The sequence below is a fragment of the Poecilia reticulata genome, chromosome 15 (genome assembly GCF_904066995.2).
Source record: "Poecilia reticulata chromosome 15, P_reticulata-male-v2, whole genome shotgun sequence".
Lineage (NCBI taxonomy): Eukaryota > Metazoa > Chordata > Actinopteri > Cyprinodontiformes > Poeciliidae > Poecilia > Poecilia reticulata.
This window is the reverse complement of record NC_088844.1, coordinates 25,976,787-25,991,848: the sequence shown is the minus strand read 5'-3', so window position 1 is coordinate 25,991,848 and position 15,062 is coordinate 25,976,787.

The following is a 15,062-nucleotide window of genomic DNA, read 5'->3' as shown; positions in this document are numbered from 1 at the left end:
CGTTAACGTGTTGATGTATATTTTCCCTGGCATATCCACTCCCTCAGTCCACATATGCTGTTTACATGCAGCTGACATGTTTTATTATGTCTAGCAGAGACTGCACCACCAACCTAAACATAACAGACGAGCAGAGCTGGGCAGTAACTCGGTACATTTACTCAGTTACATTTACTTCAGTAATGTTTCTTGAAAAAAACTACTTTTAGGAATATTTGAGCTTTTTACTTTTACTTGAGTAATTTTATTATGAAGTATTTCTACTCTTACTTGAATAAAATGTCTGGATTTTCTACCCACTGAATGAAAAACAAACATATTTTCACCAGAAACTCAGACACACACCTGCAGTTTTTGTTCAAGTTTCATAAGTTTTTTATTGACAGAAACTGATTTGGAAACTTTTTCTCTTGCTTGATTTTTTGTTGTTTGCATGAATTATTGTAATTTTCGTCTTTAAAATACCAAAATTTCCACTTTATTTTACGTTTTGGTTAGTTTGATGATGTAATTTTAATTATTGAATGATTGATAACTTGAGTAGAGTTTTTACCAAATACTCTTATACTCTTGGGCACTCTGCCCTCCTCTGCATCTGAGCGTCTTTGATCCGGATGATGGTGCCTCAACCTTTCGCTCTTTTCCTCCCTTTGCTTCACTCAGAACCGGTACTGTCATGCAAACTTTTCTGGAATTTTGCAGAGAGTAAATTTAGCTGCTGTTTCTTGTAATCTTTGTTCAGTGGAAGAGAGAAAAAAAAAAAGTCCTTGGCACTCTCTGCTTGTTTCTCAACAAAGCTCGGCTTCACATCCTGCATGGGAGCTGCCCAGGAAAACCACAGGCCATTGAGTAACTCCTCTGTGTCGGAGAACTAGCTCAGGGGCATCCGCTGATCCCAGCCCCGCCACTTCGCTCTTATCTAACCAGTTTTTCCAGAAGAAGCTGACACAAGTCTGTGCTTTGTCTGCTACTGACTGTAAACTGAAGACGTTTGGCTGCTGATAAGAAAAGTAAGTACTGGTAAAGATCACCGAGGTTATCCCTCAGTCTACCAGTTTGTTTTCATTCCTGTTAACGATGAGGCTAAGTGACTTTTACATCCCACCCAGTTTCTTCCAGCATCTTGAACAGAAACACAATAAACTTGCAGAAACGCAAAGCAAATCTTATCAGATTTTAGGAGCAAAGCTGCTGCTAAAGCAACATTCCTCAATTCATCTTGATAATATTTGGTATTACTTTAAAAATGCCTGTAATTTTTACACATGTATAAAGTAATTTAAAGAATAGCCTGGATAAATAGTTATGAAAGCTCAAAATAATGTTTGATTTTGGCTTTTCTTGTTTATATAATTAGTAATATAAAAAGTTTTGCATGTCCAAAGTGGTAACTTCTCTTCGTATTCCAGGTTATCAGACAGAAAACAGAGAGGAGTAATTTATTTTACAAACAGCATCACTTCTTTTAGTAACGTAACTTGAATTTAACTTTGATTAATCAATTGAAAAGATTTTTTTCTCTACATAACAAAGTTCTGGGTGGAACCTTTGTATGCATTCGTTTCTGGTACAACCATAAATCTGACGCACAAGCAACATTTGAAAACAGCAGCTAGTTAATGGTGTTCATCCTCAATAACAGTTGGACAGTAACTAATTTCATTTACTTGAGTAACTTTTTTGGGAAAAAAATTACTTTTAGGAGTATTTTTACTTTTTACTTTTACTTAATTTTATTACGTGTGTAAACTTTCTGGAAACTTTAGCCTCTGTGAGTAACTTCACTGAATGAAGAACAAATTTATTTTAACCAAAAATAAATATATATTAAAAAATTGAAATTGATCTGGAAAAATGTTATTTTAATTGCATGAATTACTTTCATTTGACCTACAAAATACCAAAATCTGCAGCTCTTAACCGACACCATTTAATCTGAAAGTTTAGACATGATTTTAGGTTTAATGATCCACCTGCGGTGAGGTTTGTGTCACTGCTCTGCAGCAGTTTGTGACTTGTTTTGTTTTATGGGGATAAAGAAGAACATGCTGAGCGTTTTAATCACATTCATGTCTTTTCGTCATTAGCAGATGACGAAAAGACCAAAACGTAAACTCTGCTAAAATGAGCCCCAAAAACAAACAAGTTCTTCTTTTACCAGAGAGTTTTGGAATCAGCGTTGTATAAACAGTTAAATGTGTGAGTGTGAGTGTGTGTGTGTGTGTGTGTGTGTGTGTGTGTGTGTGTGTGTGTGTGTGTGTGTGTGTGTGTGTGGGGGTGTGTGTGTGTGTGTGTGTGTGTGTGTGTGGGAACAATGTGGTCATTTATGGAGTGATCACCACAGTCCTCACCAACAGCCTTCAACACATTAACCACGTGACTGTTAACATGTAACCGAGCGGTGAATCATTGCGTGCTAAGCTCATGTTCTCGCCCTTTGACCTCATCATTTTAACCTGAAATACTGAAAATCTGACTGTGGTCAGGCTGAAAACGAAGCGTTGCTAAAGTTTTCACATCCATCGAGCTGCTACACGTCGGGTTTGGTTAAAACCACAGACACTCAAAGTATTTTATCTACATTTTGGGTGATAAACATAATTGTCAGTGCAGTGGCTAGCACTGATGCTTTAAGTGCTTCAAATTAATTTTTACCACTCATAAATATGTACATGTTTCTTTTTTTATGTTTGAGCTACGACTTTTTACAGTCAACTTGTGCTGGCTTGAAATTTCTCCTTGAAGGGAAAACAATAGAAATGATACGAGTCAACTAGGACTGAATCGATTAATCGATTCTTGAAATAAATGTCAACCAATTTAGTAATCGATTAATCGATACAATGCAAAAATACACTTTGGTCTAGTTTCTAGTGCAAATATCTTATTTTTGTCTCGTTTCAAGTTTACTAACTTACAAGTAACTTTACAGCAAGATATAGGAGTCAATAATTTCTTAATATTGATGAAAAATGATTTGCTCCAATGGCAGATTATTTCACTTATATAAGAAAAATAATCTCAGTGGAACTGGAACTTTTATAGATTATAAAAGGTATTTTTAATATTTTAATATACACTGCAAGAACACGAAATCCTACCAAGTATTTAATCTAGTTTTAGTGCAAATGTCATATTTCAAGACAAAACTAACTTTTCAGTAAGACATAGGAGCTTGTTTTGAGTAAATAATTTCTTAAGGAAAGTACTAGTTCGACTGGCAGATTATTTCCTATAAAATTAAATAATCTGCCAGTGGAATTAGTAAATTTTCATCAATATTAAGGAATTATTTACTTAAAATAATCTACTTTATCTCGCTGCAAGGTTACTAGTAAGTTAGTTTTGTCTTATTTCAAGTGTACCAAGATATATGCACTAAAAACTAGACCAAAAATACTTAGTAAGATTTTGTGTTTTTGCAGTGTACGTGACATTTATAACTAGAATCAGACCAATAAACAGAAAATGAATTAGTACAGGAATGTGAACTTTATGAAAAATATGTTTAAAAGTACTTTTAATCAGACAAAACAAGACTCACACACTAACTGTTTATGAGTAGAATCAGTCCTGACCTTTGACCTGATTCCAGTGACCTTTGCCCCACTGAGCCTGTGATGTCACCTCGATCCAGAAAAGGCTGAGCTGGGAATAAAAAGGCAGCACCAGGATCCCGAGTCCAGCAGAATAATTACATGAATGAGGGAGGGAATCAGGAAATAGCTTTTTGGTTTGGGAAACTGAGGAGTTGGATGGAGCGCTGCCATGTGCTAAATGAAAACAGGATTCAGAGAAAAAAAACAAAAAAAACAAGAAAACGGGGGCGAGGGTGAATCACAGAGTGTGAGAGAACACAGATGAGGCCAAAACGTGTGTTTTACAACGGGGAGGGGGCTGCAGGTTAGCCAGGGTCAACTGGGGGGGCGTCCCGCTCCCCACCCAGCTTCCTCCTCCTCCTCCTCCTCTTCTTCCTCGCAGGTTTCATTCGGATCTTCCCAATCACGGTTTTTATTGCAGGAAATTTCTGCCACACCGCATCGCGTGAGCTGGAGGAGCGCTCCATTCTTAGCCCGGGCGCCGCTGAGTGCCAGGGGTACGTGGAGCCTGGCAGCGCGAAGGTTACGCAGCGAGAGGAGGGGTGCACTGCAGAAACAAAATCTGACCAAGGACTGCTGGTCCAGCTTCCACTGCTGATGTCCTACAGAACCTGAACCTAACTTACAACTAGAACTGAAACGATTAATCGCCTTAATCGTGATTAATCGATTATTAAAATAACAGTAGACTAATTTAGTTTTAAAAAAACGTGTGTGTGTTGTTTGCTAGTCACAAAAACAGTAAGAGTTTCTGAATCTGAGTCTAGAGAAACTTGAAAGACTAGAGCTGAAACGATTAATCATGATTAATCAATTAGGGAAATAATTGTAGACTAATTTAGCAACCGATTACTCATTAACTGAAGTATACAGACTCAAAAAAAGGCAATTTGCTGAAAAAGGCAACATATCCAGAGCCATAATTAAGCTATATATATATATATATACATATATGTAAATGTTTAGCCAAATTTTATCAAGTTGTAGTTTTAGTCTCACCTGGATCAGATTTTCTAAAGGAATGCTGTTTTATGCAATAAAATGTTTATTTTCTTATTTAAAGTGGCTATTTGCATTTAACCACTAACCTAAAAGTGGTAAAATGAAAAATCAGAATGTGCCTTTCTTATCCAATTAATCGATGAATCGTCAGAATAATCGATAAAATAACTGATTACTAAATAATCATTAGTTGCAGCTCTACTTGCATGTAGCTTTATAGGAAGATTTAGGACCTTATTTTAAGTAAATAATTCCTTAATATTGATGATAAAGTACTAGTTCCTCTAGCAGATCATTTCATTTTCCCCATGTTATAAGTGAAATAATCTGCCAATGGAACTAGAGCTTTTTCATGAATGTTAAGGATTTTTTTTCTCTAGTATCTTGTGCAAATATCTTGATACACTTCAATTAAGGTGAGATTAAATTACAAGCAACTTTACAGCAAAACATGGGCGCTTGATTTAAGCTAATTATCACAAGTTACTCTTGCGGTTGGGAAAAATGTTTTCTTCTGTACTCAAGAATTATTGACTTAAAACAAGCTTCTGTACTTTACTGAAAAGTTACTTGTAATTCTTTTAGTCTTAATTCAAGCGTGCTAAGATATTTCCACTAGAATCCAGACCAAAACTCTTGGTCAGACTTTGTGTTTTTGCAGTGCGGACCTGCCAGGCAGCTCTGATCCAAGTGGCCACGCCTTTTTCTCTGGTAACGGAGGGAATTCAGAGGAAGAAGGTAAAAACGAACCACCAGCACTGCCCTCTCACCAACACCCAACCTTTACGCCCCCTCCTCCTCGCTCCAGGCTGGGCTTTCATCTGAAAAAGAGGCGGGCGCTTTTGGGGCTTGTGGTTTTTATTGAAATAATATTTTCTGTACTCTGCTGCTTCTCTGGCTCTGTTCTCCCTTAACAACGGGCATTATTTTTAGCCTCTGTGTCGAGTTCGGTCATTTCCTGCTGCAGAAAAGACTCGACCACAAGCAGACTCAAACACTGAGAGGCTTTCTGCTCTGCCTACCGAACTCACAATGTTCCCCGTACGAGCCGCCCCCTCTCTCTACGCAAAAATGTAAATACTCACTTTTTTCAGAACCTACACAATCTAGATTAAGCAATCTATGTGGTTGAATAACATACCACAGTGTTTAAAAGAAACGCTGGACTTGAGACTACACAGATTCATCAACACACCCAGGAACAGAGATGGGTGGTAACTAGTTACATTTACCCAGCTACAATTACTTTAGTACGTTTTTTTTGGGAAAAAAATACTTTTTGGAGGATTTGTACTGTTTTATTTTGCTAGAATAACTTTCTTATAAAGTATTTCTACTTTTACTCTTAAATTTCTGGATTTCATACCTACTGAATAAAAAACAGACATGTTTTAACTAAATATTTACCAACTATTTTTTTCTTATTTCTATTGCAATTATCTTAGTACACTTTAAATAAGACAAATTAACTTACAAGTAACTTTCCAGAAAGATATAGGAACTTATTTTAAGTCAATAATTCCTTAATATTGATGACAAAGTTCTAGTTCCACCAGCAGATTGTTCAATTTATTTCAAAATCGTTACCTAGCAACGCCAGCCAAGCCCAGCCGGTCGCCTAGCAACCCAGTTCTAGTTCTACTGGCAGATTATTTCACTTATAACATGGGAAAAAAAGATTTAAGAGGAATAATCTGCCAATGGAGCTAGTACTTATATATATATTTCCTTAAAACAGGCTCACTGGTAAACTAACCCTACAGTTTCACTGTAGGATTAATTCATTTATGTGGAAAATGTCTTTTAGAAGTGAAAAAATTTCAAAATAAAAAATTAAGGATTATTGATTTAAAACTAGCTCTCATATCTTGCTGAAAAGTTACTTCTAAGTTAGTTTTGTCTTATTTAAAGTGAACTAAGTTATTCACACACAAAAAAAAATAGACCGAAAATATTTGGTAAGATTTTGTGTTTGGTCATTTTCATTCCAGTTCACAGTTAGTAACTATTTGCACTGATGTGTTGTGTAAAACCCCAATAAAACACATTGAGTTCTGTGGAAAGAGAAGATACTTTTCCCACAATGTTCAGCACTCCAGTCCTGCTCGGGTTGCCTGGTTGAGTCACGCAGGGATCATGAGAGTCATAGTTAGGAAACCAAGGTGTGGAGAGAGATGTAGAAAGACGATAATTATACCTTAGCTCTGCTCCCTCCCTCCTCCAGGTCGTCCCTGTGTAACAGTAGATAATCTTCCAGCTATCATGTCTAGGAGCGCCCCGGAGGACCGCAGGAGGCCGGCGGAGCCAGCAAAATGCTGTCGAGGGGGAAAGCGGACACCGCCGAGGGGAGTCTGGAGGAGGACAGCTCTCAGAAATCTGCCTCGCCAGACAGTCAAATCTCACAGACCGCAGTCGGGGCAAGCTTCCACACGCCACCGTGATCTCAATCACTCAATAACCCAGCTGACACGCTTAAATTAAAGTGGAACACACAAAGCGACGGTGCGTTTTGCTGCTTTAGTTTTATCGCCTTTGCATGGGCAGCACCAGGGGACAACCTGTCCAGCTCCGGCCCGTCTGCGTTGGCTTCGTGTCTTTAGCTGGGCGAGATGAGATTCCCAGCGTGGGGAGTAATATCGCCTTGGAGATGCGTTGAGTTTCATCAGAAAAGAACACAGAGTACCATGCAGGGCGGAGCTGCTGAGTCATAATGGTTCCCACTTCATCCAGCGCGCCAGCCCAAACTCTGCAGGACAGACGGGAAGATTTCAGGTTGTAAAACACCTGAGCAGCAGGTGTGGCGAGCAGGTCAAGGCACATCAAGCAAGCAAAACGACGAAAAACGTCCAAATCATAGTTGTAATGGTTGAAAAGGATGAGAAAACAGGACAGAGACACAATGCCAACTTAAACTTTAGAGTAAAAATCCAGATTTTCTTTGAAAGCATTATTTTTTTGGTCATTTTTGTTTGGTCTGTTTTGTATAACATCTATCTATCCATTGTAGAAAGTACATTTCCACCAAAAAAACTAATACATTTTGAGATTACAAATAAACCAAAACAATAAACATTTTATTGACCAGAATATAAAATCACAGTTCTGTTTAAAACCTGTTTACCGACAAACGTGTTTTAATGCAAAGTGTCAATATTTTTAAGGGCTGCAACAAATGATTATTTTAGTTATTGATTATTCTGAAGGTTAATTCATTAATCATATAAAAATTGACACATTCTGCAGATTTATCATTAAGCTACTTAAGCATTTTTATACAATGTGAGAAATACATTACAATATGCAAATAGCAAATAATTAAATTACTTTTTAAAATAAGAAAATTAACATTTTATTGCCTAAAATATATTGCAGTATTCCTGTAGTAAATCTGAACTGCGTGTAGCTAATAAAACTTGATGAGCTTTGGCTAAAACATGTTTTAATCTTAAATGAAAAATGTATACCTTTTTAAGTGTTGCAACTAACAATTATTTTAGTTATCATTGTATTGAAAATTTATGATTAATCGTATTTAAAAAGTGGTACGTTCTACAGATTTTTCACATAACACTGAAGCTTTTTTATACAATATAAGAAATACATTAAAATATGCAAAAAAATAATTCATTTTTTAAAATGAGAAAATAAGCATTTTATTGCTCAAAATGCAATGACAGTAAATTTTAGTAAATTTGAACCAGATCAAGCTAAAACTATGCAACTAGTTCTGACTAAAGCCTATTTGTAGACAAAGGTTTTATTCATCTTAAATGCAAGATGAATATAAATATTGTACAGTATTTTGTGTATTACTTCTTTCAGTTGTTCTTTCAGTTGTTTTTATCAGCAAATTTTCTTTTTCTGAGTCTATGTTAAAGTTAACAATTAATCGATTACTAAATTAGTTGACGGTTGAGTAATCAATTAATCACGATTAATCCAATTAATCGTGATTAATCCCTAGTCTTTTATATTTCTCTGGACTCAGATTCAGCAATGTTTTTCTGCTCTTTTACTGTTTTTGTAATAAGCCAGCATGGGCTCTTCAGTCATATAAAAATCTGATGGCCAACTAACAACACAGACACGTTTTTGTCTAATCTACAGATTTTTTAAAATGAACCCTTTAAGCCTTTTGTTCATATAAAACAATGAAAGATGCAAATAAACATCCATCCATTTTCTTGCACCCTTGTCCCTTGGTGGGCTTGGGAGGGTTGCTGGTGCCTCTCCAGCTAACGTTTTGGGCGGGGTCACCCTGGACAGGTCGCCAGTCTGTCGCAGGGCAACACAGAGACACACAACCATGCACACACACACTCACACCTAGGGGCAATTTGGAGAGGCCAATTATCCTGACAGTCATGTTTTTGGAACTGTGGGAGGAAACCGGAGTACCTGGAGAAAACCCACCATGCACAGGGAGAACATGCAAACTCCATGCAGAAAGACCGGGGCTGGGAATCGAACCCAGGACCTTCTTGCTGCAAGGCAACAGCTCTACCAACTGCGCCACTGTGCAGCCCTGCAAATAAACAAATAATTAAAATTATTTTTAAGTAAAAAATATAAATTTTTTTAATTGCCTTAAATGCAATAGCATTCCTCTAGTGAATTTGAACCAAGTTAAAACTGCCACTCGAGGAGTTTTTGGCTTACAGACAAAGATGTTTTTAATCTTAACTGCAAAATGTTTATATTTTTTGAACAGTTTTGGCTTAACTCCTGCTCTGAATACGTTGCTTTTTTTGTTGCTTTTTTGATTCTTTATTAACCCTTTGCAACTACGTCACTTAATCATTAAAGGCGCCATGACGGAGATAGGAAGTGAGGGACGACAGTATTGAATAGGACAGCCGAAAATGTTTTCCAAAGTTATTTTTGCCAGTTTATTCATGGCTTCTACTTGTTTGAGTCCAACTAATTTATCTGTGAACGTAACACCTGGTTGGGGCTCATGGACGGCGGTATTTACAGAAGTTGGAAGCAGCTAGCTTAGAAACCGACCCGTACCTCCTCCTTCCTGACGTGTTGATCAAATTATCGACTTTGACTGAATTCATACCACATGATTTATATCACTATGTCATAAACGGTGTTTCCCCTTTATGCTGGAGCAGCATTAAAATCACAAAAGACGAGATGCTAACCTTTTTTTTTATGCATGTTAGGTTACGGTGCGGCATTGTCTCCATGGTTACCAATCATTGGACACACCTTCCACATAACGCGATATTTAATATCTTTCTAATCATACTTACTTATAAAACATATGAACGTTAATCTTCTTACCTTGTAAAATGTGTTTCTCTGCAAATCCGCGGTTACACCGAGGGCTGACAGTCTTTATGGTTGACGGCTGATATCCATCACTGCCGCATCTTTCCTCATTAAAAGTTATAAAATAAAATAAGTTTGGTTTGCATCCTTGTCAGTCTGTGCAGCCGCCCGCGCAGCACCCTGCGACCATTTTTAAAGTGAAATCAACTAAATAAAAGCGATATTAGGTTACAGATGTCTGCTATCTGTAACGCATTGGTTGTTTTGACATCCATCATGGCGGAGTTCTGGAGACTGTGACGTCACGTTCAAAGGGTCAATACTTTGAACGTGACGCATTAACGTCACGTTGTCAACTAAATTAGTTGATAATTATTTCAGTAACCGATTAATTGTGATTTATCAGCTTAATCATAAATAATCGTGATTAATCGTTTCAGCCCTAGTCTTTGACATTCCTCTAGACCACAGGTGTCAAACTCCAGTCCTCAAGGGTCACTGCCCTGTAACTTTTGGATGTGCCTCTGCTGCACCACACCTGATTATAATAATTAGGTCATCAGCAAGACTCTGGAGAACTTATCTACACAAGAAGGAGGTAATTAGGCCACTTCAATCCAGTGTTTTGTACCTGTGGCACATCTAAAAACTGCGGGACAGCGGCCCTTGAGGACTGGAGTTTGACACCCCTGCTCTAGACTCAGATTCAGTTCCTTTTTTCTGTTCTTTTTCTGTTTTTGTAACATGACGTCTTGGGCTGTTTACATAAAGATCTGACAAAAATCCAACAAACAACACATACACGTTTCCCCCCCAAGAAAATAATTTTGATCTAACGCTGATGCAGAAGCCTCTCTTCACCCCACATGCTGGATGTTTTTCTCACAGCTGGGCCAGCTTACTGGCTGGATGGGGCGCGGAGGGTGAGCTGGTGGGGGGAGTTGGGTTACATTCCTTCCATTGGGGCTGTCTGTCTGCCAACCAGGTCACTCCCAGTTCAGTCCCGGGAAAATGGGAGGGAAGAATTTCCTCTGTGTCCATACTGGGCCCAGCCGGAGCCACTCAGAGGCAGAGGCCTGTGTGCACCGGGGCACGTGTGCATGCACAACCCCTGAAACTGAGCACCCAGGATAATATGACTTGCATGTTATTTCCTTACACTGTAACAGGCGTTGGGTTCTGCGCAGTGTTTATGTGTGCACACAGGCTCACTGAGTCACATTTTTCATATTTTACCGGTTTCTGCATCGTAGGTTATGGTAATATGACAGGAAGTAGATCAGTGTAACACATCTGATGCTGAATTGTCATAAAGTCTGAACGTGTGTCACTGCATGTTTACTCCTCTTTCCTAAGAGATGTCAATGAATAACCCATCCTGCTGGACAGAGGTGCTTTTTTTGCATAGGCACCTATTTGGGAAGGATTTTTACTCGTATTGTTTACGTTCGGATAGTTGTTAAGATGTAATAACCGTGACAAGCTGAGAGAGAAGGAGGAAATTCAAACCATCTCTTCCTCTACTCCAACATCTTTCTGCTTAGCTTTGCAATCTCTTCCAGAGAGAGATTTAAAGAGGCAAACCCCTGATGGCGTCATCTAGGACATATAACTGTAAAATATTGTCTCTCCTGCCTGAAAATTGAGCTCTCAGCATGTCGTGACATCAACTGTCTTCGGACAGAGGCCTTTATAGATTAGTTGCTAGACTGACTGCTGCTGGAGATTCTTTCTTCCCAGAGCATCACCGTCTGCAACGGCTCTTTGAAGTTACTTGGATTATATGAGTTAGGACGACATTTAATTTCCGTTGGTATTAATAATGTTTTATTATGGTGACCTTGGTTGGGATAGGTCTATACAAAACACGTTCACTGCATTTTTTGCACAAAATGATTCTTAGATAAGGAGATTCTAGTCGGGTCAATTCGGCCTCGAATAAGCAGTTTTGGCCACGCCCCCAAACTCTACATTTACAAATTATACAACTGTACATCTTTGAAAAGCAGAAATGGAGCCTTCTGCACAACCAACAAGAATGCAGGAAGTGGTTTCTGGATTGTAAGTCAACAATAAAACACTTGTCTTTTCCAGCAGCCACTGTAGAGCACATGCAGCGGTAAAACCGGCTGACCAAACCCAGCTTGGGTTGCTAGGTAACGGACTGGGCTTTGGTGAAGTTGCTAGGTAACAGACTGGGCTTTGGTGAAGTTGCTAGGTAACAGACTGGACTTTAGTGAAGTTGCTAGGTAACGGACTGGGCTTTGGTGAAGTTGCTAGGTAACGGAGTGGGCTTTGATGAAGTTGCTAGGTAACAGACTGGGTTTTGGTGAAGTTGGTAGGTAACGGACTGGGCTTTGGTGAAGTTGCTAGGTAACGGACTGGGCTTTGGTGAAGTTGCTAGGTAACGGACTGGGCTTTGGTGAAGTTGCTAGGTAACGGACTGGGCTTTGGTGAAGTTGCTAGGTAACGGACTGGGCTTTGGTGAAGTTGCTAGGTAACGGACTGGACTTTGGTGAAGTTGCTAGGTAACGGACTGGGCTTTGGTGAAGTTGCTAGGTAACGGACTGGGCTTTGGTGAAGTTGCTAGGTAACAGACTTGGCTTTGGTGAAGTTGGTAGGTAACGGACTGGGCTTTGGTGAAGTTGCTAGGTAACGGACTGGACTTTGGTGAAGTTGCTAGGTAACGGACTGGGCTTTGGTGAAGTTGCTAGGTAATGGACTGGGCTTTGGTCAAGTTGCTAGGTAACGGACTGGGCTTTGGTCAAGTTGCTAGGTAACGGGAAGTTCCTGCTGATTTGTGACGTTACATTCCGGAAGTTTTTGAAACGGTTAATTTTCCAGACACCAAACAATATGAACTTATTGCCAAAAACCAGCTGGATGGCTGTTTTTTTAAGCACCTCGATTGTTTTTAGAAGCAGTAGAAACCCAAAAATCCTGCAAAATTTGAATTTTGCATAATACTTCCCCTTTAACTGGAGTAGAATTGAAATGAATGTTGCTTAATAAACTGCGTCTGCTTTAAATCCCACCATAATGTTTTCCCTGACCTTTCTTCTGTGTTCATCTTCAACTCTTAAAGTTTATTACAATTTATTTAATAGTATCAGACGGTCTTATTAAAACTCCCAATTCCAATCAAGTTGGAACGTTGTGTAAAACATAAATAGAAACAGAATACAAAAATTAACTTTTTCAAACAACAGAATGTTTAAACAAAAATCGTAAATGTAGTTTTACAAACATTCACTCATTTACAAACTGATGCAGCACATCCCAGAAACACTGGGACACAAGCAGCAAAATCCAAATAAGTGAATATTTGCAAAAAAAAACAATAAAGTTTATCAGTTTGAGCATTAATATCTTATTATTGTAGTAAATTCAATTGAATCTAAGTGGAAAAAGATTTGCAAAGGATCATAATCTGTTTTCATTTATGTTTTACACAATGACTCAACTTTATTGGGATTGGGGTTGTATATTCACACGCTACACATTTTAATGTGTAAAGATGAAAAGCATTGATGATTTTCTTCCTTTATGTATAATTCAAACCTTCAAAAGTTTGATTTATTTGTGTGTTTTTGGAGCTTTAATTCTCCCAGAAGTCTAAACAGAACCATAGTCATGCCGTCTTCTTGGGCTTTTTATTGTCTGAGGGGTTTGGGGGATTGTGGTCGAGTCGTTGTCTGGGACAGGAAACATGTGAGCAGAATATAAGACGCATAGCGAGCTTGGCAGCAGCGTGCGCACAATTACTCACAGTGCAGGCAGGACCGGGACTCTTTGACGACACACACACAGGACTTGGCCCTCACAGGCTGTCACAAGGAATCAAATTAGATGTTCGCCCGCAAAGAACCAGAAAACAAGGCAGGGACTTTCTCAAGACGTTTGTTCAGTCTCAAGGGTCATTTGTCGTTTCAACCAGAGAATTAATATGTAACAGGCGTTCCTGCGGGCCGCTACCTCAATAGGTCATTGAGTCGCTGAGTATTGTCTGTTTCACTTCCCTGGCGAGGATTCTGGTCCGAGGGAGAGCTGCAATCTGCTGTCTGACACGTTTCCTGTCTACGTTTCGAGTCTGATTTCTGCTCCCAGTGAGTCACACGGACCTCTGGAGTTCTACGAAAAACCAAAGAGGAAGCAAGAGTTTAGATACAACCAGGACTGCCACTAACGACTATTTTAGTGATCGATTAATCGATCATTCTGACTATTAATCATAATTTAAAAATGGCACATTCAACAGATTTTTTTATTAAACCGCATAAGCCTTTATATACAATATTAAAAATACACTAAAAGATGCAAATAAACTAATAATTGTTTTAGTAATTGAATAATCGGTCATTATTCAGACGATTGAGCGATTATTGTATTTTAAAACTGGAACATTCAACAGATTTTTTTATTTAACCATATAAGCCTTTTGCGAGCCTAAGCCACCTAGGGTTGCAATTTATTAATTAGCAATTAATCTATATATATATTGATGATTAATCAATTGTTTTTAAAAATTATACATTCAACAAAATTTTCATTAAACCACAAAAGCCTTTTTATACAGTATTAAAGATACATTAAAAGATGCAAATAAACTGATTGTTTTAGTAATCGATCAATGTATCAATTATTCTTACAATTGATCGATTAATCATCTAAAAGGCACATTCAACATATTGTTCATTCATCCACTTAAGTCATTTCTACGAAATATAATAAATACATTAAAATATGCAAATAAACAAATAATTCCACTCCCTTTTTAAATAAAAATATATACATCCTATTGACTAAAATGCAAAAATGTCACATTTCTCTAGTAAATTTGTACGAGGTGAAGTTGAGTAGTTTTGGTTAAACATACAAAGATGTTTTTATCTTGAATGCAAAATGTATATATATGTATATATTGTATATGTTTGTACAGTTTTGACTTCATTGCTGCTCTAAATATGTTGGGGTTTTTTAGCAAGAGGCTTTTTTTTGAGTAGATAACGATTAATCAATTGCTACACTGTAAAAACACAAAATCTTACCAAGTAATTTTGGTCTGGTTTGTCAAACATTGTATCGTAGTACACTTCAAATAAGGAAAAACTAACTCACAAGTAACTTTTCATTAAAATGTAGGAGCTTGTTTTAAGTAAATAATTCCTTAAAATTGATGAA